Below are 19702 nucleotides of genomic sequence, written 5' to 3' on the forward strand. Positions count from 1 at the left end.
AACCTGCCCACTTTGGGCCTTTCTGGCTTGGCACTGGTGGCCCTTAGCTCAGTATCTGGGCTTCCATTCCCCTTCCTGCATGAGTAGTGATGGAGGTGGGAAATTCATGAGTTACCAGGAGGTCCCACAAGGGGGACCAGAAGCTCTGGCATCCAAGGAGTGAGACCTCCAGCCCTTGGCTGCCATTACTGCTGTGTGTGGCACTGGTGGCCCGTTGTTTGGGGGAGTCGGGGCGATGGCCCTGGAGGCAGTGGGAAGGATGGGTGGGAAGAGTGGGGCTACAGGCGATGGACCGACTCCATGCGCATGCACACTCTGGGCATCCCCAGCCTTGTGATTAGAGCGGGGCTTTTCTCTAGGTCCTTACCCTCTGTACCCACCTAATTTACGTTACTTAGGCAACTCATAGATAATAATCCTTTAAGTAAAAGGACAAATTGTTTTGGAGTCCATCACTTTAGCAAAGGATGCCTTGATCGAAAAATTCCTTCAGCTCACTGTGTACCCAAAGACCTCAACTCCACAGAACTCCAGGCTCAGACCCAGCTCACAAATAAGGACATGGGGTGTGTGTGTGTGTGTGTGTGTGTGCGTGTGTGTGTGTGTGTGTGTGTGTTTAATGGCTTCTTTAATCCAGGCTGCTGTTCCCCTGCCTGGATGAAACTGAATGCAGGCAAAATGGAGTTGGCAGGGGGGGTGGTCTGTGTGGCTGGACTGAGAGGCGTGCCCCAAAGCCAGATGTAGCCTTGTGTCTCCCACAGCTCTTGTGTTCAACACAAGGAACCCAGACCCCAGCATAAAGGACTGTCACCAAGAGAGCTCTTCTGGCTCGTTCAACCAAGCTCTGGTGGTTTCCTCCAGCAGGGAGTTACCCACAGGCCCAGGCATGAGGTCTGAGACCTGGGCTCTGCTTCCCTGTGTTGATGTAACACGGTCTTGGCAGGGCCCTACCGCACATGGGGCACTTGACATGCCTATGTTTTGATTTTGTGGTGCCTGCATGGAAACTGGAGCTGCCTGTCAAGAAAATTAATAAAATGGATGTGACGCTGATTCCTCAGTGTTATTACCAGCAGGGAGAAAGAACTTCTGTCCAACTTTCCTCAGGACCCTGAAGGGCCTCACCTCTGGAGCCAAGGACGTCCCCTTCAGCCCAACGAATCCCACTGCCAAGTTCCTATTTAGGAAGAGCCTGTGGCAGAGGCCTGGCTGGGCCCTGGTGTAACTGAAAACACATTTCCCTCCTAGGGTTGTTACTGTGTTATTTCTGCCTGGGGCCAGCTCCTCCGTGTTCAGAGGTAGCTCTCTGAACATGGCCTCTTGACATTCAGGTGGTCTTTGTGTTGGAATTTGCGAAGGCACATGACCTGGAAATAGCAAGGTTTCCCTGCATCTATTGTTTTCATTTAAAGTAAGGACAGCCTGAAGCATGTGTTCCCCATTCTGTGGCGTCATCCTGGTGCACTGACCCTCCAGATCCCCGATCCTTGTCTCTTTCAGGTCAGAATAAACGCCCTGAGGATGCTCTCCTTGGCATGTTTTATATATTATCTCCCATTCCAGAGGTCACAAAACCTACACTTATTTTTATTGGGTGGGGGGCAGACGTAAAAGGGAATCTAGAAATGGATGATTGTAGACAGAAATTGCTTCCTTCCCCAGTGTCCCCCATGTCCTCTGGCAGAGAATTCATTAGCACTTCCACAGGGACAGGTGGGCCTTGAGGATGGAGGGAGGTGGGATGAGCCTTTGGCAGATTTCATCCCTTGAGAACACTTAGCGTTTCAGGAAGCCGGAGGTGGAGTGTGCGCTCAGCCTCTCCCTTGCCCGGGGCAGGTACAATGTCTGTGTCTTGGTTCACAGAATACATTGCCCTCTGTATATATATCGTAGGCAGAAGCACAGTGGCCGCCCACCGGCCCTTTAGTATCCATGAGACCAAAAACCAAGGCTGCAAGTGAGGATAACAAAGCTCAGCAAGAGACAGGGGCTCCTTGTATGCGGGGTTCCAAAGGCCCCAGCCCAGTGGTACCAGGAAAATACGGGGAGCACTTGTGTATCCCCTGAGCATTATCACTTTCAAAGTCCCTTACCCTAGGGCCTCATCGCCCCCTTAAAGCCTACCTCCCATGTTGACTATGTCATCTCTGAATTGATCTAAACTTTGGGAGCATCCAGATTTTTAGCCCACATCTTTGAAGCTAACGAATTCAAGTGTGCTAACTACTGTTAAAGACTTTTTCCTGGCTCTTCCTATTTAATTTGCTCCGTTAACCTTCAAGGCATGCCCTCTGCAGTTTCTGGTGTGCAGGGGTTTGTTTAACAAATCCATGCTAACCCGATAGCCAGTAACTCCATGAAAGAGGCGCAGGTTGGCCACTCAGGGGTCCTCGGACCCCGCAGCCCATTGCTAAGGGCAGGCTAAACATTTTCTCCAGCAGCACCCAGTTTTTGCCCCGAGTTCCTCTAAGGAGGGAAGGTGATCGTCCTGTTTCCTGTGACGTGTCTGTGTCTACACGATCAGCCAGGTCTGGAATATCCTGTGTCTTTACCGCTATCTGATCTCCTACCACCCACCTGTCAGGTTCAAGTGAGAATCTTCCTGAGATCTTCTGTAAAGACCAAGACAATGAACTTATTTATTTAGCCTATCTGCCGTTGCCTCGCCCCTGAGTCCCTGAATAAGTGGCCACACTTATCCTCCACTTGGCTTCCTCCCTTGGATGTATTTTAAGATCCACTTATTTTTTTTTTTTTCTTCTTGGTTTTAGCGTGTAATACTTAAGGTTCTCTTCAGCATATGTGGTTTCAAGTTGGGGCTTGACCTGCCACCTTATGAATTGTGCTATTATTCTTACTAGGATTAGCTGTCCTTGGACATGATAAATTGTGTGTGTGGGTGTTGTGTATAATTTAGAGAGTGATTAACTCTTAACATTTCTTTCCAGTCTGTACTGAGTCTTCAAAATTTAGCAGATTTAAATTATTCTCAGGATTGTTGACTGTTTTAACACACACACGCACACATCCTGGAACATGGCATGGACTCCATAATTATTTCTTTTGGGGGAAATGTTACTTGATATTGATCACAACAAGGTCTTCTCTGTCACCTTTTCTATTTCTGAGTGAAGAAGCCATAGGAAAATCAGGTCTGTGTTATTCAGAGTGTATCTTGGCTGAGGTGGACGTTGCTGGACATGAAAACTATTTGTTCATTATTGATATTACCGCATTACGATGAACTTTCAGCAATACCTCGTCATAGCACTACTCGTAGGCAAGGGAATCATTTTAATATCTTTATTTTGGGTTATGTTTATGTGCCTCTGTGTGTTTTTTATATGCATGTATAAAAACAATATGGTTTAGGAGCTGGGAATATAAATCAAGACTCTAATAACAGCTGAGCTACCCTGGGTTCTAAATCTGTGCCAAGTCCTGTGCTAAGTGCTTTATAGACATCAGTCATTTAGTTCTCACAGTGACTGTACCCATCACGGGCACCACTATTATACCCACTTTCCAGTGGCAGACGCTGTGGGTTATGAGAAGTTCAGCAACCTCCATGAGGACAGAACGCCTGGACAAGCAAACTGGTTCCAGGTCTTTGAGTACACCAGGAGGAAATATGGCAGGGGATGCCTGGGTGGCGCAGTCAGTTAAGTGCCTGCCTTCGGCTCAGGTCATGATCCCAGGGTCCTGGGACTGAGCCCTGGGTCAGGCTCCCTGCTCAGCTGGGAGTCTGCTTCTCCCTCTCCCTTTGCCCCTCCCCCTCCTCATTTTTTTCCCTCTCTCTCTCTCTCTCAAATAAATTAATAAATAAAATATTTTAAGGGCGCCTGGGTGGATCAGTCGTTAAGCGTCTGCCTTTGGTGCAGGTCATGATCCCAGGGTCCTGGGATCAAGTCCCGCATCGGGCTCCATGCTCCGCGGGGAGCCTGCTTCTCCCTCTCCCACTCCCTCTGCTTGTGTTCCCTCTCTCGCTGTCTCTCTCTCTGTCAAATAAATAAATAAAATCTTTTAAATATATTTTAAAATAAGAGGAACTACGGTAAATGGTAAGGGGGAAGCTTAGCTAGTGCCAGCATCTTAGCTTTCTGTAGTTTAGAGACATGGTTGCTTTGATAGAGATTCCCTGGGCACATACTGTATGCCAGACAGGGTGCTGAGCACACTGTCGTCCTCATGGCTAGGAGGCACTCATAAGCTTCAGGAAGCTTCTGTTATGACTGGGATGTATGGGCACACTTTTGCAAGATGCATTCTCTGAGTCTTGTTGGCCTTTCTCTCTGGCCAGCTCTGTAAGGGCAGAAATCACTGCATCAAGACATGTGAACCTAGGCTGGGATGAGTCAGGGTCGGGAAATGACCCAGGCTTTCCAGAAGGAAGTGACATTACTTGCTGCTGTATTTGGGGGGTAAAGCTAAGTGGCTTCAGTAGGGGCTTCTGGGAGAAAATAGACAGTTCTTATTGGCTGATGGGTATAAACTCTGCAGACCTGAGGTGTTCATCCAGGGGAGGGAGACACACTAGAAAAGGGCTCAACCCTGTGTGGAGTGGGAGGGAGGTGGGTGACGGGATTTCTGAAAGGGGGCCAGGGCTGCAACTGAGAAGGCTGAGGTCAAGGTGGCTTTCTACTTCTGGGAGGGGATGCTGATGGTGTCAGAGTAGAGGGTTTCTCTGGCAAAGTAAATCCACAGAGTGTAAGTTAGATAGTGAGAGGCAGCTGTAGCCTATTGCATACCCATGGGTGATGTCATTCTGATCACAAATGGTGTCATGAGAGTGGACTTCTGCAGATATGCTCACCAGTGGAGAGCAGCTCCCAATACAAATACACTCACTTGCCATAATCTTATTTATTCTTATAAGTCCTAGATAGATAGATTCCCAAGTTTGTATCTCCATCCAGAACCTCTCTCCGAAGCCAGTAGCATCTATCTAACGGCCGCTCAACATCTCTATTTGAGTGTCTCATCTCATCTGAGGCCCGACGTATCAAGAATTGAATTCCTGTTCTTTGTCCGGAAACCTGGTTTCCTCCCATTGCACTACTGGTGATGCCATTCTTCCCATTGCTCAAACTAAAATATTTGGACCATCCCTAGCTTCTTTCTTTTTCTCACGCACCACCACGTTCAATCCAGCAGGAAATCCTCTCGGTTTGACTTTCCAAATATGGCTAGGATCTGAGTGCTTCCTTACCACTTCCTCTCTTCCTGTCAGATCCAAACCACCATCGTCTGTCTCCTCGAGCATTACACCAGTCCCCTAACTGGCCTGCCTGCTCTGCTTTTATCCCTTTCCCACTCCAGTCTCTCCTCAGTAAAGCATCCAGAACAATCCTTTGCAAGCATGAACCAGATCCTGTCACCGCTCTGCATAAACGTCTCCATGGCATCCTATCTCACCAGAATAAAGTCTTTACAAAGGTCTATAGGTCCTAAGCAATCCTCACTGGCCTCATCTCATAAGTGCTCTTCTATTCCTTGCTGTTAGCCACACCCCCTTTGGCTAGTCTTCGGGGTTCCACACGTGCTATTCCTTTGGCTGAAACACTTTTCCCGTAGTGGCTTTATCGTTTCCCTCTATCAAATCCTCTGTGTCTTTGCTTAGTGTTCATTTCTCAGTGAAGCCCTTCTCTTCAACATTAGAATTGCGTTTTTGAAAGGGCTTAAAAACAAATTTTTATTTGAAGTATGATATACAAACATTAAAGTGTGCATGTACTAAATGGGCGGCTTATTAAATATTCGCAAGCTCAGAACTCCCTTTTAACCGGGACCCAGATGAAGAAGCCATACGTTATCAGTACCTCAGGAACCCGTTTACTTAAATATCAGTGTATGTGTGGGGCTGTTTCTGGGCTCTCTTGGGGGAGAACTGACATCTTCACAGTGTTGAGTTCTCCAGTCTAATGTGGCATATCTCTAATAAAGGGATGCTTTGCCGTTCAGCAGTTTTCCTGGCAAATGCAGGAGAATCAAGAAGAAGCAGCTAAGCTCGTACATTTCTCTGGGGCTTCCCAGGGTCCCTACTGGGAGGAGATGTCCCACTTCACCACATTCTCCAGCAAGGATTTAAAGGTTCTCCTTGACTTCATGGGGTGAAGGAAGTTTCCACAGGTAAACACATCAGAATAACATTTTCAAGATTTACATCACTCTCCGCTCCACAACTCCTGTGTCTATGTCCTTAGCTATGTTCCTGGCTTTGTTTTCTCACATGGCTTCGTGGCCTTGTTTATCGCTTCCTTTCCCTGAGACAGTGTCAGCACTGTGAAGCCTGGGGCTCCTTGCTGAATGCCCAGTGCCTGGAGCAGCACTCAATCCACAGTAGGTCCTCAATATAAATGTCTGTTGAATAAATAAATGAATAAGTTGGCCCCAGCCTCGCCTGGTCAGCCTTTACCACACAGACAGCTGGGTGGGGCCAGGACCATAGTTACAATCTGGGGTGATTTTGATGCTGAAAACTTCTTCCATTGCTACTGTAGGTAGTTCTTTTGCCAAATTAAAGAGCTTGGGCTCCACGTGGAAACTTGAAATACAGATCTTGGCAAGGATGCATGGTGGCTGGTTACATTTGGTTATAAACCGTTTCGACTGCCAGAAAATCCAGTCAGTGTGTTACTTAAATTCACAAATCAAAATAAACACCCATGCATTGAAATGAATTTGCTAAGTCTCAGTATCCCATTTGGGTCAACATCATTGTGCATCTTCTTTTTACCTCCGTGACTCTCATCAGGTCAGCGGCCCTCCCTGCCTCCCCCAACGCCATTCACCCTGCTCCAGATGACGAACGCCCACCTGAAAGAGCAACTTGCCTGAAAATGATTTCAAATGAAGAGAGAATTAATCCATGAACTATTAACAGGGATTCCGTTCCCCTCTGGCCCTGGTAATTTCTAGAACATTGAATTAAAGAGTTCTTAGACCTTTACAAATTCTCAAGGCAAACATTATTAGCAAAGAGAAGCCCATACAGCATGTTAGAAGATTGCCAGAAAATGTCAATGGAATTTCTGAATAAAATAAAAGAGGCTTAAGCTCCCCCTCCCCATTTTCTCCCCTTTTCCCTCCCTTCCTCCCCCTAACATGATTAGAAAGTCATTTCATGTGTCTTATATGTTTGGTCAATCAAGGGCAAACGTACATGATTGATGGTGACAGGGAACACATTTAACTCATTACTCTTTACTTTGCAGCAAAATGATTTGTGTAAACTGTCTGCCTAGCATTAAAGGTAAAACAAACTTAGAAACCCCAAAATGTTAAATTTTTGTCTAATATTTTCCTTTTGGTTTTATAGCCGTAATCACATATGGATTCTTTTATTTGGCTCTTGGCACAGACTGAACAAAAGGGGAAGGCAGCACCGAAAAATTACATAAAGAACACTCAGAGCCATAGAAGCTGCAGTGGCCAGGACTTACCATGAACACCGGGAGGAGCTGCCACTCACCCTGGCCCTTATCAGCTGGCAGGATATTGTCAATAATGTGAAATAAGGCCCTCCAGACCAAGTTGCAAACATCAAAACTCTCTCTTTTGGAGATTATCAGCCTTTAATTAATTGCACGCATTTCTGACTACACATGGGCCTTCACAGGCTGCTTCCTCCTGGCCTCCCCCACTTTCAGTGTTCTAATTACAGGTGCCGCCCACTGTTGGTGATTTTTCAAGCAAAAGTCTCAAAATGCTATTAAACCATGAGGAATAAATCTCCGATTCCTTTGTTAAATCTTTTTGTAATCATTGCCCTCAAGTGATTCCAAGTATAAATCGATGCCCAGAACAAGGAGGAGGAACCTAGCATTTTGAGGCAGTTGCTCAACATATCTAGGGAATGCAAAGCTTAGAGCCACCATTGATTTGATACAGTGGGTATTTCATCAAGAACTTTAAGATTATAATAGTATCCTAAGTTTGCATAGCACTGTATAGTTTATAAGATATACATTTTTACTTAAATTATTTTTTGCTTGACCAGATACGCAAGCATTTCAGTGGATATCATTTGGCAAATGTGCCTGATGCGAAGGAGCTGGTATTGCGGACCCTCCCTCGTGTATAGAGGAGGAAGAAGTAGGGAAAGGGGAAACAGGAGGAGGACTGACTTCTAGTTGTGCAGCTGGATGGAAAATGGTAGAACAAGGGCCAGAACTCCACTAGATCATTGGGTTCTCAGCTCGGTGCTTTCTCTGCTATTACACATTGCTTCCCTGAGAGAAATGTCTTGATAGAGACATTGCTTGGTTTTGTATTCAAATCAATACCTTCTAAGAACAGAAATCACTTTGCAGTATTTGTAAAAGTAGCACCCTCAGTTTCCCCAACCATGCCAATCTACATGATATAAAAATGAAGATTTTTTCAAAGGTAGGAAATACCTAGGTCTGCCCCATTCCCTCCGTGGTGCTTTGGTCTTTTTCAGACCAAGGCAGTACTGTCCTCCCTAGACCTTAATGCCTTGTTATGTGAGAGATTTTGTAGCCCAAGTGCTGTCGCGGAGCGGGGGAGGGAGAGGATGACTGGTTTGTTGAGGGAGGAGCTAGTGGGTCAGCGTGCAGTGTGGTGATTTCCAGCACAGAGGTGGTTATCAGTAAAGAGGGCATGAGGTCCGGAAGGGTTAAAAGTGCTGACAAGAGGAAGAAAGCAAAATTTCTAAGGGGGAAAAAGTATAGTTAATCTTAACCTTCAAAGGCTCCTTCTGATCAAAGTAAAAGTATTTAAATAAGTCAAACCATTTGGGCACAGGGGTGGGGCTCTGAATGGATGTCCTCGAGATTGGTACGTAAATCCACCTGCATTTATCCAGCCTTTCTTCTGGCCAATTTCCATTACAGGAAAATGGTTATTAAAGTACGTGGTCCCGCTAAGATTTAGAAGTAATTTTAATTGTCCAGCTATCTTGTTCTTTAATTTTATCCTTTAAATTAACTTACAGTAAATTACAGTGTGTGTGTATGTGTGTGTACACAGCTCTATACATTTGAACACATATCTTGAGTCATGCCACCACTACCAGAATCAGGTTACAGAACAGTTTCAATATTCCCCAAATTCCCTCCCCATACCCCTAACTCCTGACAATCATCGATCTGTTCTCTGTCACTATCGTTATGTCATTTTGAATGTGTTGTGAATAGAATCATACAGGATGTAACCATTTGAGACTGGTGTTTTCCATTCAATATAATTCCCTTGATTCATCCAGGTTATTGTATCAACATTTGATTCTTCTTTTTCTGAATAGCATGGCATTTTCTAGATGAGCCACAGTTTGCTTATCCATTCATTCCTTTATCTTTCTATTTTTTACATTTTTAAGTGGGGTCCATGCATGGAGCCCAACATGGGGCTTGAACTCATGACCCTGAGATCAAGACCTGAGCTGAGATCTAGAGTTGGACGCTTTACTGACTGAGCCGCCCAGGTGCCCCTGTTTATCCATTCATTCCTTTAATGGCATTTAGGTTGCTTCCATTTTGGAGAGATGATGAATAGAGTTGACCTAAGCATTTGTGTAGAAGTTTGGGTGGGCATGAAGTTTCAGTTTCTCTAGAGGAAATCCCTAGAAGTGGGATTGTTGGATTAGAGGGTAAGCATGTTTACCTTTAAAAGAAATTGCCAAAGGGTTTTCCAGAATGGTTGTACCCTTTGTCATTCCTACCAGCCCTGTGTGAGAGTTCCTGTTTCTCTGCATCCTTGTCTGCACTTGGTATTATCAGTATTTTTATTTTAGCCATTGTAGTGGGTGTGTGGGGTATCTCGTTGTGGTTTTAATATGTATTTCCCTAATGACTAATGATGTTGAACATCTCTTCATCTGCTAATTTGTCATCTGTCTGTCCTTTTTGGTCAAGTCTTTGGCCCATGTTTAAAAACAGGCTTTATTTTTTTAATCAGTTTTATGTTTCTAGGAAAATTAAGTAGAAGTACAGAGATTTCCTATATATCCCCTGCCCCACACATGCATCCCCCATTACTGACATCTCCCACCAGAAATTGTACATTTGTTACAACTGATGAACCTTCCTCCTCACTGATCCCTGGCTAACATGGATGTTTTATGTGTCTCCATAGTTTTGCCTTTTCCAGAGTGTTACATAGTTGGAATCATATAGTATATAACCTTTTCTGATTGGCCTCTTTCACTTAGTAATATGCTTTTGACATTCTTATATGGCTTTTCATGGCTTAATAGCTCATTTCTTGTTAGTGCTGAATAATATTCCATTGTTTGGATGTACCATAATTTATTCATCCATTCACCTATCTAAGGACATCTTGGTTGCTTCCAAGTTTTGGCAGTTATGAATAAAGCTGCTATAAACATCCATGTGCAGGTTTTTATATGGACATAAATGTTCAACTCTTTGGGTAAATACCAAGGAGAGCAATTTGTGGATTGTATGGCAAAAATACGTTTAATTTTGTAAGAAGCCACCAAACTGTCTTCCGAAGTGGCTGTACCATTTTGTGTTCCCACCAGCAATGAATGAGAGTTTCTCTTGCTCCACATCCTTGCTAGCGTTGGGTGTTATATCAGTGTTTGGCCCATTTTTTAAATTGGATTGTTTGTTTTTTACTGTTGAATTTAAGAGTTTGTTATATAGTCTGGATATCTTGATAGATTTGTAAATATTTTCCCCCAGTCTGTGTCTTGAGTTTGCATTTTCTTAGCACTGTCTTTCCTGGATGAAACTTTTTAATTTTGAAGATTTTAGGGGTTTTCTCTAAATGTTAAATTTGGAGTTTCCACATGACCCAACAATTCCACTCCTAGGTGTCTAAGAGCAATGAAACCGTGTGTATTAATTTTCCATGTTCGCTATAGCAAATTACCAAAAAAGTTAGTTGCTTAAAACAACATAAACATTTTTCTCTTCCTTTTCTAGAGGTCAAAAGTCTGAAATCAGTTTGACTGGACTAAAGTCAGGGTGTTGGCGGGGCTGGTTCCTTCTGGAGGCACTAGAGGAGCGTGTGTTTCCTTGCATTTTCTAGTTTACAGAGGCTGCCTGCATTTCTTGGCTTGTGACTCCTTCCTCACATCCCTCTAGCATTTGCTTCCAATGTCCCATTTCCTACTTCCTTTCCTTTCATCAAATTCCCACCTGCCTCCTTTTTATAAGAACACTTGACATTACAATTAGGGTCATCTTAGATAAAATAGAATAACCTCCCATCCCAAGATCCTTAAACTTAATCTCATCTGCAAAGTCCTTTTTACCATGCAAGGTAACATTCACAAGTTCCAGGTATATCTTTGGGGGCCATTATTCAGTCTACCATAGTCTGCTCTTTGGCCTTAAAAATCTGTATCTATTCCACGTGCGAAATACATTCATCCACATTTTTATTTGTTTTTTTAAAATTTTTAAATATTTTTTAAAAAATTATTTACTTATTAGAGAGAGAGTGAGAGAGCGAGCATGAGTGGGGGGAGGGGCAGAGGGAAAGGGAGACAAGCAGAATCCCCACAAAGTGGGGCTTAATCCCAGGACCCTGAGATCATGACCCAAGTGAAATCAAGAGTCGGATGCTCAACTGACTGAGCCACCCAGGAGCTCCCACCCCATATTTTTAAAAGTTTCAATCCTGCATCATTGAGTCAAGTTCAGAACCCCATCTAAATATCATCAACTCAAAAGTCCCAAATTTTATCACTAAAATTAATATGGATTAGACTCTGGGTATGATCCATTCTGGGGAAAAATTCCTTTTCATCTGCAGATCTGCAAAGCAAGAAGACAAGCATTCTGCCTCCAAAATATAATGATAGAACAAACGTAGGATAACACTTATAGGCGTTGTCATTACGAAGGGAAGAATATGGAAGGAAGAAAGGCTCTACCAGCCCCAATTACCTTCAAAATCCAATCAGACAAATTCTGTTAGGTTTCACATCTGGGAATAATCCTCTGGCTTAAAACTGGCCTTAGCTAATGTGATTCCTCCAAGTGTATTCTTTTCAAAATCACTTTGGCTATTCTAGTGTTTTCACCTTTTCATATAAATTTTAGGATCAACTTGTTGTCTATATCTACAAAAAATCCCATTGGTATTTTGATAGGAATTCTCTTAAACATAGAGACCAATTTGGGGGAACATTGGCATCCATGAACATGGATTCCAATCCATGAACATTGTCTTTCCATTATTAGGTAGTCTTTAACTTCTCTCATCAATGATTTGTAGTTTTCAGCAAACAGATTCTGTACATTTTTATTAGATTTATACATAATTATAATTTTTTGGAGCTACTGTAAATGGCATCTAAAAAAATTCAATTTGCAATTGTTCAGTGGTGGTATGTAAAGTACACATTATTTTGCTATTATGAACTGTATCCTACAATCATATTGCACTAACACTTCTTGCAGGATGTTGAGTAGGATGAGTGAGAGTGGACAGCTTTGATTTTTCCCCAGTCCTAGGGGGAAAATATCCACTGTTTTGCCATTATGTATAATGCTAGCTATAGGTGTTTTGCAGATGCCCTTATTCTGAGATCGTGGGAGTTCTTTTCCATTCATAATTTGATGAGAGTTTTTTTTTATCATGAATATTGAATTTTGCTGAATGCTTTGTCTGCATCAATTGACGTAATCATGTTATTTTTTTCTTCAGACTGTTAATATGGCGAATTACATTAACTGATTTGAGAATATTGAACCAGCCACTGTGCATTCCAAGATAAACCCCACTTGGTCATGGTGTGATGTATTTGCTAATATTTTTATGAAGATGTTTTGTGTATGTGTTGTGAGTAGATACTGTTCCATACATTTTCTAATACTGTCTCTGTCTTGTCTTAATATCAGGGTAATGGTTGACTTCATAAAACAAGTTGAGAAGCCTTTCCCTTTTTTTATTTTCTGGAAGGATTTAGAAATTGGTGCAATTTTTTCTTTAAATGTTTAGTTGAATTCACTAGTGAAAACATCTGGGCCTGAATTTCTTTTTCCAAAGGTTTTTAAAGACTAATTCAATTTCTTTAATAGTTATAGCTCTATTAGGTTATTTATTTAATATTGGGTGAGTTGTGGCAATTTGAGGTTTAGAGGAATGAATCTAATTTATCTGATTTACTCAATTTATGTGCATAGAGTTGTTCATAGTTTTCTGTTTAACATCTACAGGGTCTGTAGTAATATCTTCTCTCTCGTTCCTGATTTTGTAATTTGTGTCTTTTTTTCTATTTGTCAGTCTTACTACATATAAATTTTGCTGGTCTTTTCAAAGAATCTGCTTTTGGTTTTATTATTTTTCTGTTTGTCTGCTTGCTTTGGGCTTATCTTAGTTTTCTACCTTCTTAAGATGAAGCTTAGGTTATTGATTTGAGACTCTTTTTTTAAAATATAAAAAACATTTAATGCTATATAGTTCCTTCTAAGCACTGACTTACCTACACTCCACAAATTTTGATATAGGTATTTTCTTTCAGTTAGAAATATTTTTCAATTTTACTTGAGACTTCTTCTTTAACCTATGGATTATTTAAATGTACATTGCTTAATTTTCAAGTATTTGGATATATTCCTCTTATTTTGATATTATTGATTTGTGGTCTGATTCCATCATGGTTAAAGGACCTACTTTGTATGATTTCAATTCCTTTAAATTTGTTAAGGTATGTTTTATATGATCTATCTTGGTGAATGTTCCATGTGAGGTTATAAAGAATGTATATTCTGCTATTTTGTGTAGAGTGTTCTATGAACATCAAGCATTAATTAGTGCCACTTGGTGGATGGTGTTGCTCAGTCCTTCTATACCCTTGCAGATTTTATGTCACATTACAGAAGAGTGCTGAAGTCTCCACCTATAATAGGGATTTGTCTATTTTAGTTCTATCAGGTCTTGCTTTGTGTATTTTGAAACTTGTTAAATGCAGATACATTTACATTCTTGCTTTTTTTTTTTTTTTTTTGTCAGTCGGCCCTTTTTATCATTATATATTGTCCCTAATATTCTCGGTAATTCTCTTTTTCTGAAGTCTAGTAGACTTCAGATCTGATGTTAATAGACCCATTCAAGCTAGCTAGCTTTCTTTTCTTTCCCTTTTCTTTCTTTCTCCTTCCTTCCTTCCTTCCTTCCTTCCTTCCTTCCTTCCATCCATCCGTGAGATTCTCCTGGTTATTCATAAGCCAAATAATTTTTGTTGTATCCTAGACATTTCGATTATTTTATTTTGAAACTTTGGGTTTTGTTTTAATCTTTCAAAAAATGTGATAATTTTATTTTGACATGTAATCTCCCTCTTTGATTTTAGGCTGTGTATTCCGACCAGGCTTCTGTGGGTAGTGATTCCAGTGTCAGCTGAGGTTTCAAAGTATTGGCAGCGCTATTTGGATCTGTCCCACATCGGCCTCAGACTGGGTGGTAGTCTATACTATAGTTTGTTCTCAAAGTCTATATATGCTGTGTAGGGCCAGCTCCATCTATGCCCAGCTCAGGGTAAGCCCAGGAGTTCATAAACAATTCTAAGAGGCTACTTTCCCAAGTCTTCTTTCTCTGTGATCACCAAGGAACTGTCAGCTCCCACGGGGCCTTCCTTTTTATCCTCTGACCAGAAAACTGGGGCTTTAGTTACCCTGCTTACTATATATTTCCTGCTTCTGTGCGCCTTCGTGGGGCAAGCCAATGGGACGACAAATACAAAAAGCAACAGGGCTTTGCCCCACTGTCTTGGAACCTCAGATCCTTCATCCAGTGAAGGTTCTCCTACATCCCGTAATCTCCTTCCAGTTCCCATTGCCAGCCATGCTATTGCCGCCACTGGATGCCTTAGGGGTACAGGTACAAGAAAATAGTAGAAAAGAAAACGAGAAAAAAGGGAGAACATGATTTCTCCCATTCTTTCTGAGTGTTAGCAGTTCCTCCTACCGGTCTTTGAGCCAGAACAGGAGCTTCTCTTGGAGCTTTCTCTGCCCGTATCCTGGTCTTCACTTATAGGTTCTGAGGTCAAGCTAAAGAATAAAAAGGAAAAATGTAGTAAACTCACTGCCAGTTTGGTGGTACCTCCAATTCTGGTCAATTCTGCCTGCTACTGTTCACTTCTCATAGTGTTCAAATGGCTGCTCCATGCATTCTGTCAGCTTTGATAGATGCATTCAGTGAAATGTACAGGGTAGAGTGAACTTACCCCATCTTATCCAGAACCAAAAACCCAGATATTGCTTTACATTGTCTTTTACAGCCAGACCCAGGAGATTATTGCCTCTAGGACAGTGTTGTCATCGTCAGGTCCTTTTAGCATATTCAGTGATCCTTCTCATTGGAGTGGGTTTGAGATTATCCACCTTTCCATCAGGGGCTGTAAATAACACAATGTGGCAAGCCACATTACAGCGAAATCCTGTGCCTCTCCTGGCAGAACAATAGGAGGTGGCTATTTCAACTTCAAACTCATTTGGCTGATTTAGAGAAACTTTGGGACAACAGTAAGATGACACTGAGATCAATTTAGGTGTCAGTCTGCCATCTTGAAAAATGGTGTGCAATAAAACCTTTCAACTGGGTATATTTTTTTTAGTTTTTATCATTAATGCCACATGTATTTCATGGTAACAAGAGTGGTTCAGGCCCACTTATTAGGGTTTGAAGTTCTAGGAAATATAGGTGCCCTGCCTCAGTGCTGTGCTTTATGTACCGAAGAGGATGGGAAGTAGGGTGGGAAGAAGATGGAATTAATTGATGTGTGTGAATAAAAGATAGCACTTCTTCCCTTTCCCCCATATTGTGTCAGTAGATAGGGTATCTCTGCCCATGGAGAAATAACATCTGTATCTGTGCCCACTGATCTTGGTTTGCAAAGACTCTTTGCTGACAGTCTACCAAGAGAAGTCTCTGTTTATTCCTAGCCTTCATATTTATGGCATTGCTTTTTAGGACAATGGATTAACCAGTTTCTCCTTTCTCTAGACTGTGATAAAGTATTATTTTAAAAGGAGCTTCTTGTTGGTTTCTTGTTTTAGCTAAAGTCTGGCAGTGAGAAGACCATTTCTTTCAGTGGTTGGGTATTTTTTCTTCTTGAATAAACTAGTATGGAAAGAACCAATGAAACAATATCTGCTGTCCCTTTCAGAATTCAGATTAAGTGTTAGACTTGATCAGCCAAAGATGTTGGATGGTGTCTCCCTATCCATATACACCCATGGACCAAATTTGCCAACGCAGCCCTCACTCTGCCTGCTCTCTCTCACTTGTGAAATGTGAAGGGACGTGCATAGCTGTGTAGTGAGCAGAGGGCTGGGTAGGGAGAGAATTGTAAGACTTCGACTTAGGTCATAATTTGTTATAAGACCTTGGACTGCTAACTCAACCTTTCTGAGCTTCATATTCACCTACTGTAAAAAGTAGAAGAGTGTAGAGGATTATTGGAATGATTGCCAGTGTGTTAAATGTTAAAGCCCCTAACCCCTTCCTTCTTTCTTAGGAGTGGGTCATACTGTTTGGGTTTCTATTTGCAATGAGACTTGGGACTGGGTTAGGATTTAGTCACTGATGGAAGAAGATAGAGGAACGAGCCTAATATAGACCAATCTCTAGGGTGGCATAAAGGTATCCTTTCCTATCTTGCTTACATTTCTGTGTTGCCAACAACTTTGTAAATGACTGATGTTGCGGGAGAGGTCTCTGGAACTCTTTGTAGGGAGATACAGGGTTAGCAGATTTTTCTGCCTGAATACATTTTCTAGGCCAGCAGCATTGTTCATCAGTCTAAATAACACTGCTTCCTTCAACCCTCTTAACCTTCCCATCAAAAACCCCACCCCCAAACCCCTGTGCTAGAAGATTTTACAGGTGAAAGCTGGGTGCATCTGTCTGGCTTTTCTCAGGCCTCTGCGCTAGATGGAGATTCACTGACTCTTCTTTCTTATACATAATGAAAGCCCAACTAGCTAGGCAGCCTTGCGCAGCACAGAGCCCTGCAGTGGAGTGACCTACAGGAGAACAGCTGTGTGTTACAGTGGGTAACCTGGGAGAGCTCAGAGAGAGTAGCAGCCTCCCAGCTTGTGTCTGGGGGCTTGAAATGTACTGTCAGTTTGACCTTGCTCAGGAGACCAGTGAACTTAGAGGTACAGAGAACTCTCCCTGCCCAAACAGGATCATCACAAGGTGATACCAATTGCAAGATGAGGCCAGCCTAGCAGTTTTTTGGGAATAATGAACTATAATGAGTGCTAACATCTTCCTAGAAATACAACCAGGAGGAAACATGCCTTCCAGAACTCTTCTCGGAGGCATAAACTTTGCAGTTGGAAGGAATACTTTGGTAAACTATTTGGAGGGGAAGGGATAGGCTCCCTTTCCCCAAATAACAACAGATATTTTTAACTTGCCTTGTAAACGGGAGAATCCAGGGGTGTCTGGGTGGCTCAGTCAGTTGGGCGTCCAACTCTTGGTTTCAGCTCAGGTCATGATCTCGGGGTCATAGGATCGAGCCCTGCATCTGGCTCCACGCTCAGCACAGAGTCTGCTTGCCCTCTGCCTCCACCCCCCCACTTGTGCTCTCTCTCTCTCTCTCAAATAAACTCATAAACAAATAAATCTGAGAAAGAAAGAAAGAAAGAAAGAAAGAAAGAAAGAAAGAAAGAAAGAAAGAAAGAAGGAAAGAAAGGTTGGATCCAATAACTGCAAGGCATTTTTTTTGATGAGGGAAGTATGCAAAATTGGGGCCAGGATTGAATTATGAGGACAGTAGAGGCTGAGGACTCTGACCAGCAGACATTCTTCTCTCTTATCTGCCCACCAGTTGCTCAGCCTTTCCTCCAAATATGAGTTGAACAAGTATTTAAAAAAATTTTTTTTGAACAAGCACCATTAATTGGTATGCCCATCCTGTGGACCAAGGATGTGTCAAGTATCAGTTCAAAATCAGTCTAGGAGGCAAGACCAGAAATAAGGAGCAATGCCCTTTGCTGGGGAGAAGGATGAGAAATAAGAGTAGCGTGTAGGGATTCCCTAGTTGAGGGATATAGGCAAAAGCCAAGTCCAGGGACAAGAAGGAGCTAACCCAGTCTACCCATCAGGATCTGGCTGACTTGGGGCTTCTTTCAGAAGGCCAGGCAGGGTCTTCCTCCATTAGCTTAAAGATAATGCTGACACATGACCCTTCTCCTATTTTAGGAGACCATCATTTCCTCCAAACACCTACTTCCGTCTTATCATATCTACTCAGAGTGAACTTGCTGGCCACTAGGAAAGGTGGGAGGGGGTGTTGGGAGGACCTCCAGAGAACACTGCTATCTTTTAGGGACACACTCAAGCTGCTCAGTTTTACTCCTCTATCCAGAGGGTCATTTGATAGTCAGTGATGTTTCAGGCTTTTCTAGGAGAAGCTAAGCAATAGGAAGCCATGACTCATGAAGCTAACATCTAAGTAATTGGCCTGTGTTTCATTGTGTGAGCAGGAGAGGTGTCTTCATTATCACCATCATCACCGTCATTATCGCTGTCACCATCATCACCACCATCATGATCATTATCACTGTCACCATCATCATCACCATCACCTTCACCTTCATCACCATCATCACCATCATCACCATCACCCTTTCACTGCATCACCATCACCATCATCATCACTCATTACTTAAAATGATAGCCGACATTTGTAGAACTCTACAAGGTACACACTCAAATGCCATCTTTCAGTATGATTAAACCACAGTAACACTTGACACATTTGCCAGGCACTACGTCGGCCAGGCACTGTTTGGGTTTCTCCTAGGAGGTAGGTGCTATTGTTGCTCTCATTGTGCAGGTGAGGGGATTGAGGCTTGGAGAGGTTGTTCAGCTTAGCTCAGGCACACAGGGAGGCTAGAATTTGAACCCAGAGTCTGCACGTGCTTTGGTACTTTCTACACCCCTACACTACTGAAGATCTTGCCCCTCCCCTTAAAAGGAAACTGCTAACCCAGCTAAATGCCTCAGCAATTTATAGGCTGCCCACTTTCAATCTCTGAACCAAATGTCTTTTTGATGAGGCCTAAAATCCACTCTAGGAAGCCACAGAGGGGAATTTCCGAAGTCATTTCTGACTTCCTGTGAAAATACTCTGTAGCTGGCAAGAGATTTTCCAGATAACAATGAATACACAATAAAGCGGGTGCCTCTGCCTTGGGTACCTGGCTCACAAATAACCCATTTGGCTTCCCAATCACCCTGATACCTAAAACTAGCAGAATTTATGCTTGCGGCTGGAATGGCTCTGTTCAGCCAGAAAGCAAAAGTTTATGGCCGAACCGTTTGCTCTGAAATGAAATCTAGTCTCTTTGGCTCGACTTTATTGGGCCGTATTGTACAGAGATAGGGGACATAAGTATTCAGAATCTGCTGTCAGTAAAACAGGACGGAGTTGGCAGATGTTTTCGTCCTCACGCTCAACAGTGTGTCCTAAAATGGGGACGTTGAATAGAAATTAGGGATACAAATCAGGGCCATTTTTTGAAACTTTCTTTTTAATTGAATTAAATATAGCCATTTTACTGTTCTGTCTTTACACAGCCCATATTGAAATGGAGACTAAACTGTCATTGGGGTCACTGAATCAATGGAGAGAGACTAAGTAGATAAATCTGGACCCCTGAAATATTGTTCAGACTAATTACCACAACGACCCAAACACTTGGGTACTCAGTGCTTAATTATGTTGAAGCATCTCTGTAACGGGCTCTAGTAT

General features: G+C 42.6%; 1 protein-coding gene across 6 annotated transcripts in view; it reads left to right on the plus strand.

Moving 5' to 3' along the window:
• The window catches only part of KCNMA1 (potassium calcium-activated channel subfamily M alpha 1), a 710872-nt gene that overhangs the window by 526048 nt on the left and 165122 nt on the right, over window positions 1–19702 (plus strand). The window lies entirely within an intron of this gene.

This window comes from Ursus americanus, chromosome 6 (assembly GCF_024610735.1).
Source record: "Ursus americanus isolate L20-20 chromosome 6, mUrsAme1.1.p, whole genome shotgun sequence".
Lineage (NCBI taxonomy): Eukaryota > Metazoa > Chordata > Mammalia > Carnivora > Ursidae > Ursus > Ursus americanus.